Source organism: Muntiacus reevesi, chromosome 16 (genome assembly GCF_963930625.1).
Source record: "Muntiacus reevesi chromosome 16, mMunRee1.1, whole genome shotgun sequence".
Taxonomy (NCBI): domain Eukaryota; kingdom Metazoa; phylum Chordata; class Mammalia; order Artiodactyla; family Cervidae; genus Muntiacus; species Muntiacus reevesi.
The window spans coordinates 28,354,831-28,368,570 of record NC_089264.1 but is presented as its reverse complement, the minus strand read 5'-3'; the positions used below and the strand labels follow the sequence as shown (position 1 = coordinate 28,368,570).

General features: G+C 37.0%; 1 protein-coding gene across 6 annotated transcripts in view; it reads left to right on the top strand.

Annotated features, from left to right (window-relative positions):
* The window catches only part of BMPR1B (bone morphogenetic protein receptor type 1B), a 423,394-nt gene that overhangs the window by 236,963 nt on the left and 172,691 nt on the right, over window positions 1-13,740 (top strand). The window contains exon 1 of one of the 6 annotated variants that reach the window (XM_065907201.1): window positions 5,313-5,366. The exons of the other annotated variants lie outside the window; for them this stretch is intronic. The gene's annotated coding sequence lies outside the window, so the exon portion shown is untranslated. Of the gene's footprint in view, window positions 1-5,312; window positions 5,367-13,740 lie in introns of those variants that run through there. 6 annotated transcript variants of the gene reach the window in all.

Below are 13,740 nucleotides of genomic sequence, written 5' to 3'. Positions count from 1 at the left end.
ATGATAAATAAAAAAGTTGTCTCTGTAGGAATGGATATGTTTTAGAAAGAGTTGTTTGATTTCGGCAAAAAATTTGTTTGAACATTCATTGATTGAAAGAGAGTGATCATTTATTGGTTGGAAGAGGGTGATTCCAATAGTCTTTGAACTTAACATGTTTATTAATTAAATTAGTCATTGTTACAAATTAAATTTTACTAAGATAGTTTTTTATTCAGTCTTTCACTTTAAAGAAAAATAATTTAGACCTCACCTCTATCACATAGTCATTTAACTTATGTTTAGTTTCACATGACAGTTAAAACATGATGGATAAGCATGCAGTACCCTAATTTAATTCAGAGATGCCTCAGCTGCAAGCAGCAGCTCCATATCTATTTACCTTCTTGATCTTATCAAATATGACACCACAGAGATCAGATTTAATTACCATTTTCTCTTACTGCTTATTCATTGACAGATTTATTACTTTAAATATTTAATGTTACAGAATATTTTGGATTGATTATTCCAACAAAATTTAAGTTTTTGAAGCATCAAATACTTCATATGTAAATTGTAATAATGAGACTGGTATAAATGTTGTTAGCAATAAAATTTAACCTAATTTAATGTATTTGTTGCCACAAAATAGGAAGCTGTGACACAATTTCTCTCTTATATAACACTATAATCTTAAACTAATATTTTCACACTTAAAATATATTTCATGTCTTAGACAAAGGTGCTAAAAGTAAAAGTTATAGAAGTAATATAATCTTATTTAATAGTGAAAAGTTTAAATAAGTTTCCTAAATGATTTTAAGATCACTTGATTGACATTGTGTTGCATTTGTATTGAAGGTTTGGGTGATCATTTATTATAAATATTATAAATAATTGTGCTCAGAATCTTTAAGAAATTAGAGGAATATTTAAATGGTATTGATGCAAGATGTAGTACATACAATATTTTAATTCTTTAATATTCTTTTTTCTCCCACAATAAATAATAAGGCAAAAAAAATCATTCAGGCTATGGATAACATAAAATCTTCTTTGAAGAAATTTTATGAGTCATCTTTACAAAGTATTTTGGGGAGAATTAAGTCCATTTAAAACAAATAATTTGCATTCAGTGTCTTGCTAGCTGTACTGATTTTTCAGACCTGTCTTTATTTTCAATTGATATTTAATTCAATAATTTTTTCCAAACAAACAACTTTTTATTGATGTATAGTTGATTTACAATGTTGTGTCAGTTTCAGGTGTATAGCAAAGTGATTCAGTTATATATATATATTTTTTTCAGACTTTTTTCTCATTGACTTTTACAAGATACTGAATATAGTTCTCTGTGCCATACAGTAGGTCCTTATTGTTTACTTTACATACAGTAGTGTGTTTCTGTTAATCACAAACTCCTAATTTATTTCTCCACCACCTCTTCTCCTTTGGTAACTGGAAGTTTATTTTCTGTGTCTGTGAGTCTATTTCTGTTTTGTAAATAGATTCATTTGTGTCATTTTTTACATTATACATAGAATTAATATCATGATATTTGTCTTTCTCTGATTTGCTTCAGTTACTGTGATAATCTCTAACTCCATCCACGTTGCTGAAGAAGGCATTATTTCATTCTTTTTCATGGCTGAGTAATATTCCACTGTATGTTTATACCACATCTTCTTTACTCATTCATCTTTACCCATTCATAGCCATTTAAGTTGCTTCCATGTCCTGGTTATAAATACTGCTGCTGTGAACATTGTAGTGGATGTATCTTTTTGAATTAGAGTTTTCATTGTTTCTGGATATATGCCCTAAATGAATAACTTTATATGATATTTTTGAATATGAAAATAATCTGCTCTCTGTAGTACGCTTGGGAAATGCAGACAATAAAAAGAAAATAGGTTTGTTCATTAGTTTCATCACCTCGGGTAACCATAGATGTCATATTGGTTCATTTCTTTCCATAACTTATTCTAGGTGTGTACATACATCCATGCATTTTCATAAGTATCTTGTAGACAGGCATACTACCCTCTACATGGTGGGATGGGAGATATTATTGCGGTTATCTGCCTCTGGCCGTTCTTTGACCACACCTCTACAGTCCTCTTAGGTTTAAGAAATGCTTATGTTTGCCATCAAAGCCCCCCACCCCACCCCACTTAAGTTTCATTCCATTACTGTATTACCTTGGAGTCTAGGATCTTGTCTTCTAAATCAAATCCAGGTGCAGATGAGGCTCCTTGAGTAAGGCTTCAAGTATTGAAAATTCTTGAACTAGAGGATTTTCTGAAAAACTTTGAACTGAAGACGTAAGTTATCTGCCCTTTACGTAGCCGACATTTCGTGGTATGACAGGCACAGGAAAATTCTGTGGTCCCACCTGTTCAAAGACGGAGAAATGAGAGGCTGCTGTATCCCACAGCAAATATCAAACCCAGATGGTCTTGCTGGCATTTGCTTAAGTTGGGGCTCAGTCTTTTTCTGGGAATTGTTCTCCTTGACTCTTGATTCTATTCACTATGTTCTTGTTTCCATCCTTGGAATTTTCATTCTTTTTCCAAAAAAACATGGCCTGTATTTGTTGCTGACAAGTTTTCTCAAGCTTCTACCTGTGCATGAAACTTTGGGCTCCAAAATCCACTTTTTATTTTGTGGTGTTTTTGTTTGCTTTTAGCGCCAATTGGAATGATTTGCTAAGAAATTTTTAGTTTCTTGTATGTTAATTTATAATTCACTCTGTTAACAAAAGCCACACTCCCCAAATTTCTGAGATAATTGCTCTTTTACCAGAGGTTCCCTATGTGGTGTGATAACATTCTTACTTTTTTTTTTAATTGAAGTATAATTGACTCGCAATATTATGTTAGTCTCAGGTATACAGCATAGTAATTTGATATTTTAATAGATTATACTCCATATAAATTATTATTGACTGTGGCTTTATTCCCTGCACTGAACATTGCATCCTTGTATTTTATTTTATATCCAGTAGCTCATGGGACTTCCCTGATGGCTCAGATGGTAAAGAATCTGCCTGCAATGCAGGAGACCTGGGTTCAGTCCCTGGGTTGGAATGATCCTCTGGAGAAGGGAATGGCAACCCACTCCAATGTCCTTGCCTGGGAAATCCCATGGAAAGAGGAACCTGGTGGGCTACCATCCATGGGGTTGCAAAGAGTGGGATACGACTGAGCAACTAACACTAAAATCTTGTATCTCTTAACCCCTTACCGCGACTTTGCTCCCCGACCCTGTTCCCAACCTTAAAATTCTTAGTAGTCCTGTTGCTAAGAGGAGAAAGTTGTCTTCTTCTTCCCTTAAGATCCTTAGATGGTCCTTTATCTATTTTAAAGAATCTATGAGGCAACCATCTTGATATTCCTGAAATTTTGATACAGAGTGTTTATAGTCACATGCTTACCTTTACTTGTAGACCAGATTTTTCTGACATCACCTGACATTTTATCTTTTCCCTGAGGCTCCTTTTTATTTTGCTCTCTGAAGTGATAGGAAATGAAATATAGTTTTATTTTCAAACCTAGAAAGTTTGGTCTTATTTTTAATAGTTCCTCCAAATTTTGCTGAAAACCAAGTAGCTCCTTTATGAACTCAACTGTCTATCAGTATCATATCGTAAGTAGCAAAGGGGAGGCAGGTGTTCCTTTCAGTATTCTGTTCAGAAGTCTCCTTAAAGTAATTCCTTGGCGTTCATTAAGTACATTTTCTATTTTTTACCTCAGTGTGGGAAATCATATTGCTAAATGTCCTTCAACCACTTGGCAAGAATTTTCTTTTCTCTGCCTTCAGAGAACATAACTCTTCTGTTTCTCTGGCCCCTCACAGTCAAAACTCTTTGAGGCACATCAAGGTCTTATTGACGGTCTTATTCAGGCTTCCATCTGCTGCCTGGTCTAAAAGTCAATACTATCAGTTTTGAGTTTGCTTACTTTTATTGTGCTACTTTCACTTCTGATATCAAAGTATGTTCTAGTTATATATTGCTTTCTAACAAAGAACTATAAAACACGGTGGCTTGAGGCAGCAAAACCAATGTTATCTCCTGCTTTCTGTGGGCCAGAATTCTGGGCAGAGCTCAGTTAGGTGGTTCTGACTCCATCTCTCATGCATTTGAAGTCTTTGGTGTCTGGAGCCAAAATAGCGGGAGGCTGAAGCAGCATAAGGTGTGGTCCAGGCATGTCTCTATTCATGTAGTCTTAAGGACTCTATGAGTTCCCCCCCGTTGGCAGTTTGGTCTTATAGCATCATGTCCCCTGCATGGTCAGACTGCTAAAGTGGTAGCCAGAGGCTTCAAGAACATGGGTTCTGATGAGTCAGGTGAGGGTCGGACCATATTTTAATTACCTGGTCTTGACGCACATAGTGTCACTTTCATTGTAGTCATCAGCTCGTCCAGATTCAAGGAGAAATAATGTAGACCTCACCTCTCAATGGGATGTAAGAAGAGCATTTGGGATAGGAGATATTGTTGTGGCCATTGTTTGAAAATGAAATCTACTGTGCTTTGTATCCAGTCTTTACAGGTCAGTTTCAAAGTTTATGGAATATAGATATAGATGTTGATAGAAATATAAATAGAACCTTTTATGTGTTAAAAAAAAAAAACACTTAACATCCTTGCTTTCATCCTCAAATTTTGCTATTTAAACATTCAGTGAATTTTATAATTCTAGCTAAAGCATTTAATGGTGATCTAAATTTGATGTTTTTCTCTTGACTAAGCCAAAATTAGGATTGTGGGTGGTACATGTTTTAAGTTGTATCAAGTTCTTAGGCATGCAGAGTTTATGAATAGTAATAGTTTTAACTGGCCAGCTATTGAAACCTTGTGGTTTTGTAAAAGAAGAAAAATGTTTCCTAAAAATTAAGAAAAATTACATTTCTTCTTACAACCCAGCTCTGCAGAAGATCTGACAGATTGTCACAGTAATTCTTAAAATTAATCTTTTGAAATACTCAGAACATATGGTTGAACTTCATGAATATGAGCAGTGAGCTCTTGCATTAAAGGCGGTCAACGTACAGCTGCCAGCATCTCCTTTCTTCTTGGTCGCATCAGCTGAGTTTGTCTTCTGCCACTTCATGACTGAGCCACACGTGCTTTGGAAAATTTGTGACTGTTTCGGATGTTTAGTCTGCATAGGCTGAGCCCTGTCCCCTGCATCTTATTACTTCAGCTTTCCCTCTGCTTCCAGCAGCAGTGCTGTCCAGCCAGCTTTTGTAGGAGTGCCAGGCCTGCCGTAGCTTGTGAGAGCCAAGGACCAGAAAACTGCGAGCTGTGTGAAACTCGACCGTGTCTTCACAGAACTCTTAAGGACTGGTTCTACTTAGCCCTCTTAGATGGATCTCAGGTGATATAAAATAAATAAAAAATACCAGAATAAAGTGTCACAGTTGATTGCAATTAATATACCTAGGAAAGTATACCACTTTTTACCAATCAGTGTGGCCTACCGACAGTGAAAATTCAGTTACCATAAAAGCAGAGTTAGCGTTGTGTGCATGCCAAGTCGCTTCATTTGTGTCCTGCTTTTTGCCACCCCGTGGATTGTAGCCTGCCAGGCTCTGCGCGTGGGATTCTCCAGGCAAAAATACTGGAGTGGGTTGCCATTTCCTTCTCCAAGGTAGCATTGCTTAGTGAAATATTAACTGTAATTTGAAAGATCTTTTAAAATATATTCAAAATGTGGTATACGTTCTAACATAGGATTGCTTATTACATGTCTCAGTTATAATTTTGCCTCAGCTATTCACCCTTGAGTAAATTTCTCTGTGATATGAATTCCAGTAAGCAACCTAGTAAAATTGAGTAGATTTGTTCATTTAAGTTCAACCAGATTTTTAAGACGATTGAATTGTATTTCAAACAAAAGAACTTAGATCATTAGGTAAGTAGTAATCCTATAAAAGCAACAAATGACAAAAATAATGTGACAGCATTGAAAACTGGGTCATAAAGTAACATAAAAGTAACATGAAATAAGATAATTAGAATGTCAGATTGTGATAAATATTTTCAGCTCATTTCAATTAATTCACTTAGCATTTTAGTTGTATTATGAAGGGTATTAACAGTTAAATTATGTTATTATTAATAATAATTATTAATAAGTATGTTATTACTTATTCATGAAAATTGAACTTATTCATTTAAAGTTGAAATTCATATGTTCTATTTAATAGTTTCCTACTCAAATTTTACAAGTTATTTTATAATTTTTTTTCTGCACAAGTTGGTAACTCATTGATTGTCAGAGTAGTGACTGTGTTAGGTTTATGTGTTCGCCATTATGCAAGATCAGATGAACCGAAATTTATTAATAATTTTAGGACAATCTTTTGGGGCCTTTATATTTTTGTGCTTACTTCCCCTCCACCCATCCTGCACACTGCTTTACAAATCTTCCTATGCCACATGGCTTCTTAAAGCCGCTCACTGGTTTCTCATTGCCAGGAGGCTGACAGTTACAAACGCCCAGGCGCTCCGTGATTAGCCCCTTCCTCCCTTCTTGCCTTGTCCCTGCTTCTCCCTCCACGGCAGCCTCTGCTCCATCCACAGAGACTGCTGTCACTCTCTGCACAGACTACTCTCTCACAGCTGTGCCTCTTTGGGGATGGATCTGTCTCTGCCTCTTTTCCTAGACTAATTCTACTCGTCCCATTTAGGCTTAGTTCCATGACTACCTTTCCTTCCCAATGAATTAAGCGCTTGTACTTTTTCACTTATGTATAGCTCTTACATTGGTCTTATTACTATACATTATAGCTTTTACTGGTGTGCTACTTGGAGTCTGGGGCTGTGTTTTACTTAGTTTTATGTTCTCGATGGTGGGCCTGTATTAGATGTTCAAAATTGTTCACTGAAGGAGTGAATGATTGAATGAATTTATGGGCCATTTTATCTTTCATTTATGTATGCAGTCTTAAATCATCAAATCCTCTTTTTCAATGGGTCTCTTTTCTTGCTCTGAGCATACCAGTACCTCTCATTTCACATTTCAGCCTTTTCACGTTTTTTTCAAATTCCTCACTTTTTTGTCCTTTTACCAAGGAGGAGAGAGTGGTAGGCACCAGGGCTTGTCATTGGTAATGTATATTTGCAGCTCCTTCTAGCACTTAGCTGCTTTATATGTCTTACCTTCAGTAGTGGGAGGCTGATAAGTCTGCATTATTCGTTAATTAGTTGTTTGTATAACACCACAAAGGATGGTACTGTGAATGTGCAAAAGTGCATAAACATAGCTCTTGATTTCAATTAATGTATTGTCTACTAGAAAAAAAAGGAGACAGATACTTAATACAAGATGGGGATGCTGTGGGTTTTCATAAAGGTATAGAAAGAATGCACAGGCTATTTTGAGATAGGTTAACTCAGCTGGCTTTATCAGATAGAACTTAAAGAAGATAGGGTTGAATAGAAGTTGTTATTTCTTTTGACTCACATACTGTGAATTCCATACAAATGGACTGTACAGAAAATTTATCTACTGTCTTGAAATTCCTTTAAAGAAAAATTGTGGTAATACAGTATTTACATATGCAATTTTGATGAAATATTGTCTTGGGTAGGCAAATTAAGGAATGTCTTAAGTTTATTTTCTAAACTTAAGGGGCTGACTTTTAAAATAAAATTCCTTCATGTAGTTCATGTATTTTAGTATCCTCATGAAACTGGAGGAGATGGTATCTCAGCAGAGCTTCTAGGACTGTGGAGCCACATGATAGTTGAGTCAGCTTTTAGCTGATTGGTTTGCCTGCCTGAAATGGGACCAGGACTTGATTGCTTTTGCTTTTCTTTAATTTTGGTACCTTAGTTTATGCATAATTGTTAGCTGTTACAAGATAAGAACTCAAGTTGACACTAAGAGCTGGAAAATGAGACATTTGACTACCACTAGGAAATTATTCTCTGTTAAATGCCATCCAAAAAAAGGTGTTCTAGTGTTTATTTGAAAATAGAGATGCCATCTGCACCTGATAAATATATCTAAATATTTTAACCCATGGTGAGTTTCTCAGGTTACATCAGTTCAAAATAAATTCCATTTCTCCTCAAAGGTTATTTCCAAATGCAATGCTAGTGAGCAAACTCTTATCAGAATTATGTGCTTCAAAATGATGTGCCATTTACAGTGGATGGGACCATGTGGCCTGCACCAGAGAACTCCCACAGTTAATGCTACAAATAATCAAAAAAATAATATAAGGAAAATTCAGACAGCATCTCAAATGTTTTGTATATCATTTATTCTTTAGAGATACAAAGTTATTCACAAATTATAAGCAAACATATTCTAGGATGTACAGGGAGAATACATTAAAGCAATGAATCAGGAAGTGGGTATAACTGAGTGGACATTACCCAAAGAACCATTATTCCCCTAAATTATTTGAATTTCTAGAGGGACATGTTTCAATAATTGTTTTCATTTTTATTGTTCTTTAGAAGAATTTGCTTAGGAAACTAATGTATTCTTAAGGCCTACTGTTTCTTTTCCCCAGGTATCCAGATAGAAATTAAACAAGTGCATGACAGAAATTTCAGCTCAAATTTAATCTTCCAATGACTGTTTATGTAATTAGAGTAAAATTTGAATCTTTCTATGGCTTAAATTAGTGCTTTTAGCTGGGTGGCACATCAGAATCCCATGGAGGGTTTCAGAGAACACTTGATCACTGGTTCCTGCTTCAGTGATTGGTCTCGGACGTGGCCGAGGCATTTGGATTTTTAAAAGCATTACAGGTGATTCTCATGCGCAGTACAGTTTAAGAATCACTGGCCTAAAACACCACATCGTTCAGTGCTAATTATTTAACTTCATTGTGTATCTCTTTCCCCCCCTCCCCCAGCGTTTTTCGTTGTTTGTCATTTTTGTTGTTGTTGTTGTTTGTCATTTGAATGCCAAGGATTGTTCTTGCCCTAGGATCTTTCCATTAGCAGTTCCGTCTGCCTGGAATGCTTTTCCTACAGATCCTTATATGGTTTATCTCCTTCTCATCTTTCAGGTCTCAGCTCCATGGGCTCTTCAGGCAAAGCTTTTATTAATTCCCTGTCTCCAAAGATTTCTTTTCCCCAGCATTGTCATATTATTCTGTTGTACTGTTGCCATTCTGAGGGGACCATGAGATGTTTCATTCATTTGTTAGTCCTCTCCACCCCCAACTATAAGGTAAAACCCATGAAGGTATGTCTGGTTCACCATTATATTCCCAGCATTAAAAGCCAAGCCTGTCATCCAGCAGCTCCTTGATAAATATTTTTTGAATAAATGTCAATAGAAAAGTTTTTGTGGGAATATGGCTCCCTGGAATATGCCTCCTGACTCATTTGAAAAGACCCTGATGCTGGGAAAGATTGAAGGTGGGAGGAGAAGGGGACAACAGAGGATGAGATGGTTGGATGCCATCACCGACTCAATGGACATGAGTTTGAGTAAACTCCAGGGGTTGATGATGAACAGGGAGGCCTGGTGTGCTGCAGTCCATGGCGTTGCAAAGAGTCAGATATGACTGAGCTACTGAACTGACTGATGGCTGAGGCGGTAAAGAATCCTCCTGCATGCAGGAGACCTGGGTGTGATCCCTGGGTCAGGCAGATCCTCTGGAAGTGCAGATGCAACCCACTCCAGTATTCTTGCCTGGAAAATTCCATGGACAGAGGAGCCTGGTGGGCTGTAGTCCATGGAGTTGCAAAAAAGCTGGACAAGACTGAGCGACCAACACTGCTATACTAGTACTATACGTGATTATCTTTTTTCCTCTCCAAAAACAAAACCTAATATGGGATCACATTTTAAAAATCAGAAGAAAGTTTGAAGATGAAATTAGTGAAAATGTCAACAGGCAGGGAAGAAATAAACCTTGACATTTGCCTCCCTCCCCCTGCCCCAGTACTGAAACCTCTGGGTTAGTGATACTCAGACTGGGCTATTTATTACTACTGGAGGCGCCCACTGCGTGGCTGTACTTTGGGTCTTAACCATCATCCCAAAGTGCCACACATTTGAAGTCCACACATACTTTCTTCTATTACTTCATATAGTTTACTTCTATTTTAGGAGCGCTCAGATAGCACCTCCTCCTCAATAAAGCCTTCCCTGAGTTCAGTCTCCAAGAAGAGTTGGTTTTCTGTGTTCTGCTTGCTTGCCCGAGGCTGTCACCATGCTGTTATAATGATCTGTTCACCAGTCCCTGTCTCCCTCACCAGCTTCCCTGAGAGCAGTGATTGTGCTATAGTACCAAGCCCATCACCAGTTCTCAGCAAGTGTTATGTTGAACGAAAGCATACATAAATACTCCACAGGAAGCATTAGAACTGCGAATTAAAATTATAAAATGGATCTGTCAGGAATATAAGTACGTTGAAATGGTTTTTAATAGAATAAAGCAGTAAGTAAGGGTATTCTAGGCCAACTTGGGGGTGTGATGTTGTGCACACTTAGGAAATTAAGAAAACATTCTTGGTGCCAATAAGTCTGAGCACTGGTTTCCAGCTGATACGGGGCTTGTCATCTATACAAGGTTTTCATCACTCACTTGGGACTTTTATACATTATTTACCCTTTTTGATAAACTTCATTTCAATAGCTGCTATTCAGATGGATGCATTTTCCAGTAACACCTGATATGCATTTTAAAATGTAGCTTTTAATTGGTATTGACTGCCAGTAAACATAATAATAACTTTCATCAGTATATTTTGAACTTCGTTGTTCTGCCCAGTAGAAAATGGAGCAATCTTTGGGCATATAAATATTTAAAATTCTTTAGGTAGATCCCTGTTAGTTCCATGGTACCATTGTTATCATTTTAGTTTTTGAATACTACTTAGGGTTACTCTTTCAGACTGTATCCTGCTTCAAAATTCCTATCACTATGCATAAGTTTACCAGAAAGCTAGATTTTTAAAAAAGGAAAATCATGTAATTGGATTGAACATTTTCAACAGCATTGTGGAATTGTTTATTGGCTCATTTTATGTCACAAGGATGATAAAACAGAGAAGGAGTGAATACTCAGGACAGAAATGCCATCAGGTCCCCCCAGACCATCCTGAAGTGCACAGTGTGATCACTGCTTTGTTCGTGGCAGACTCCAGGCTGGTACTTGCTTTTCCTTTCTGCTTTTAGGAGGAAACACTAAATTTGTCACACTTCTAAAAATGAGACAAGAGGGAGTAAGGACTTTTAACACCAGCGTCACAGCACCCAAAGAAGTTTTTTTTTTTTTTTTTTTATCTTTTCTTTTGAAGTTTTGAGTTTGCCTTCCCACATAGTTGGATCTAGTTCTATACCAGCTCAAATATTACTTCAATGAAATTAGGGTTCAGAGAATTTCGTTTGTTCTTGAAAAGATACAGAAACGTGTAAGTGCTGCTTCACAGGGCATTTCTAGTGAACATCTGGTTTGGTGTGTTAAGTGAGTGTAACGTGGGATTTGTGTTGTGGGCAAAAGGGAAATGAAACCTAAAAGATAAGGCCAGGTCGAGATGGCTGAGTGGCCTGTATTCTGTGCTGAAGGTTTGAATCCTCTGTCAGCAAGATGAGGTGTTGAAATTTTGTTAACCTGTGGTAGCAGAGTAGAAGACGGATGGAGGAGAAGGCAGAGTGGTGACAGGAGACTCGATGGTGAGTCTTTCAGTGTTTAAGGTTATATAAAAGCTAGACCTGAATTTTGGTAGGAACAGAGGGAAGGGTAGGAGGCACAAACTTGAGAGGTATTCCAAAATAGAGTAGTAACCAATTAGAATTGGGGGAGAACAGTAGAACCCTGAAATTTTTACTGAGTAATGGTACTGTCATTACCCAAGTAATGAGTGTGTGTGTTTGTGTGTGTGTATGTTGTTGCCATTATTAAAAAAATATATATTTGCCTCAAACTGGGATACTTCAGTTTGTCTCCTAGGTATTACTATTTTTTTCAATAGGAAAATCCCTACTGAGAGAGGGTCCCTCAGGTGTTGTTAAAAGGTATAGTAATACAGGCCAAGGGTTTAATAAGAAAAGTCCCAAATTCAGTTTCTGTCTATATTTCTTTAAAATGTTGGCACATTGGGCTGTTCCTTGCCTACTTTGGATTTCCATTTTTGCTTATGTAAAGTAGGGATTTTTTTCTCATTGTCTTATCCTAGTGATCAAATGAGAAAGCATATGAAGAAACTCCTTAAAGAATGCCGTATAAATGTGAGTCAGTATATTTGTACAGAGTTGGCCAGCAAGAGAGGGAACACCCCATCAACATGGGTCCCATACCCTGAGCATGGTTTGAGTTCCTGTACTTCTGAAGTGTTCCTTTATGTTCTTCACTGATGTGATTTAAGTATCTGGAATGAGTTTCAGTTTGTATGTACTTTTTCAAAGATGGATAGTTATACAAAGCAGTTATTTTAACGGTTCAATACATATTCTCTTCATAATAAAACAGAAATATAATCAGGTCGATTCCTAAACTGATGTGCTGTTTGTTAACATCATTTCATCTCTTCAGTGGATTATGAAAGAACATAAGAATATTCTTTCTTTACCTTTTCTGTGCGCGTGTAGAAAAGTCATGTCCAACTCTTTGTGACCCCATGGACTGTACCCGCCAGGCTCCTCTGTCCATGGGATTCTCGAGGGAAGAATACTGGAGTGGGTTGCCATCCCCTTCTCCAGGAGATCTTCCTGACCCAGGGACTGAACCCAGGTCTCCTGCGTTGAAGGCAGATTCTTTATCATCTGAACCAGCAGGGAAGCTCATTTATACGTTTACCTCCTCACTATCCTCTGCCTAGTTCCAGCTCTGATCTTGGTCCATGTAGGCTGAATACCAGGATGAAGCAAATTACAGGAAGGGAAACAAACACCTCAGAGGGCACTCCTGTGCAATTTTCACCTATTCCAAAGTAGTCTAATGAAATCAGAGCTTACAGAAACTAGAAAGATTGCTTTAGTTCACCTCAAAGTTTATTTAACTTACTGTTGGAAATATATTATATATGACAATATTCAGATCCACTAAAATACAGAAGTAAAAGTAAGATTTAAAATATTTTCATCTTTCTTTCAGCATTACTCTTTATTTACTTTTGACAATACATTTCGAGAAAAGTGCAAGCCTTGTCAAGCAGAACAGCCAATAGAAACAACCCCCATTTTATGTGTAAACCGAACGAGAGTAATAGATATCTCATTCATTTCTTGTTAAAATTGGTTTGCTTTATTGTTTTCTTCCTATATCCTCTCCTTTTTTTGAGACATATTTTGATTAGAAAAATGTGGCATTAAAGTGAATAATGATATTCCTCGGCTTTACAAATTTAAATCTTGCATATGAGAACAGATTGATCATATAGCAGTAAAATAAACCAGTGATGTCTTTATTTTCATTTATGAATTTTAATAATTCTTTTGTGAGATTTAACATACATTCCTATTTTCCAGGCCCATTTAATTATTCAGTGATACTTTTATGAGTTGCTGTTTTATGATTAATAATAACAAATGTGGTAGAGGGGTATTTCCCTCCTCCACTGAACTGATTTTTGCTGAATTCTTCCTGGCTGGGATTTCTCCTTTTCCACCCTAAGGAATGCATGGTGGTAGCTTGTCTTATAGAGTTCCCCAGTCTTTCCTGCTCTCCTTTTAGCCGACAGAGATCCTTCTGGTAGGGGTGATTTTAGGATCACCTCGCCCCTCCTGTCTTGGAGAAGGCACTTAGTTCTTTCTCAGGATATCTGTTCTTCTG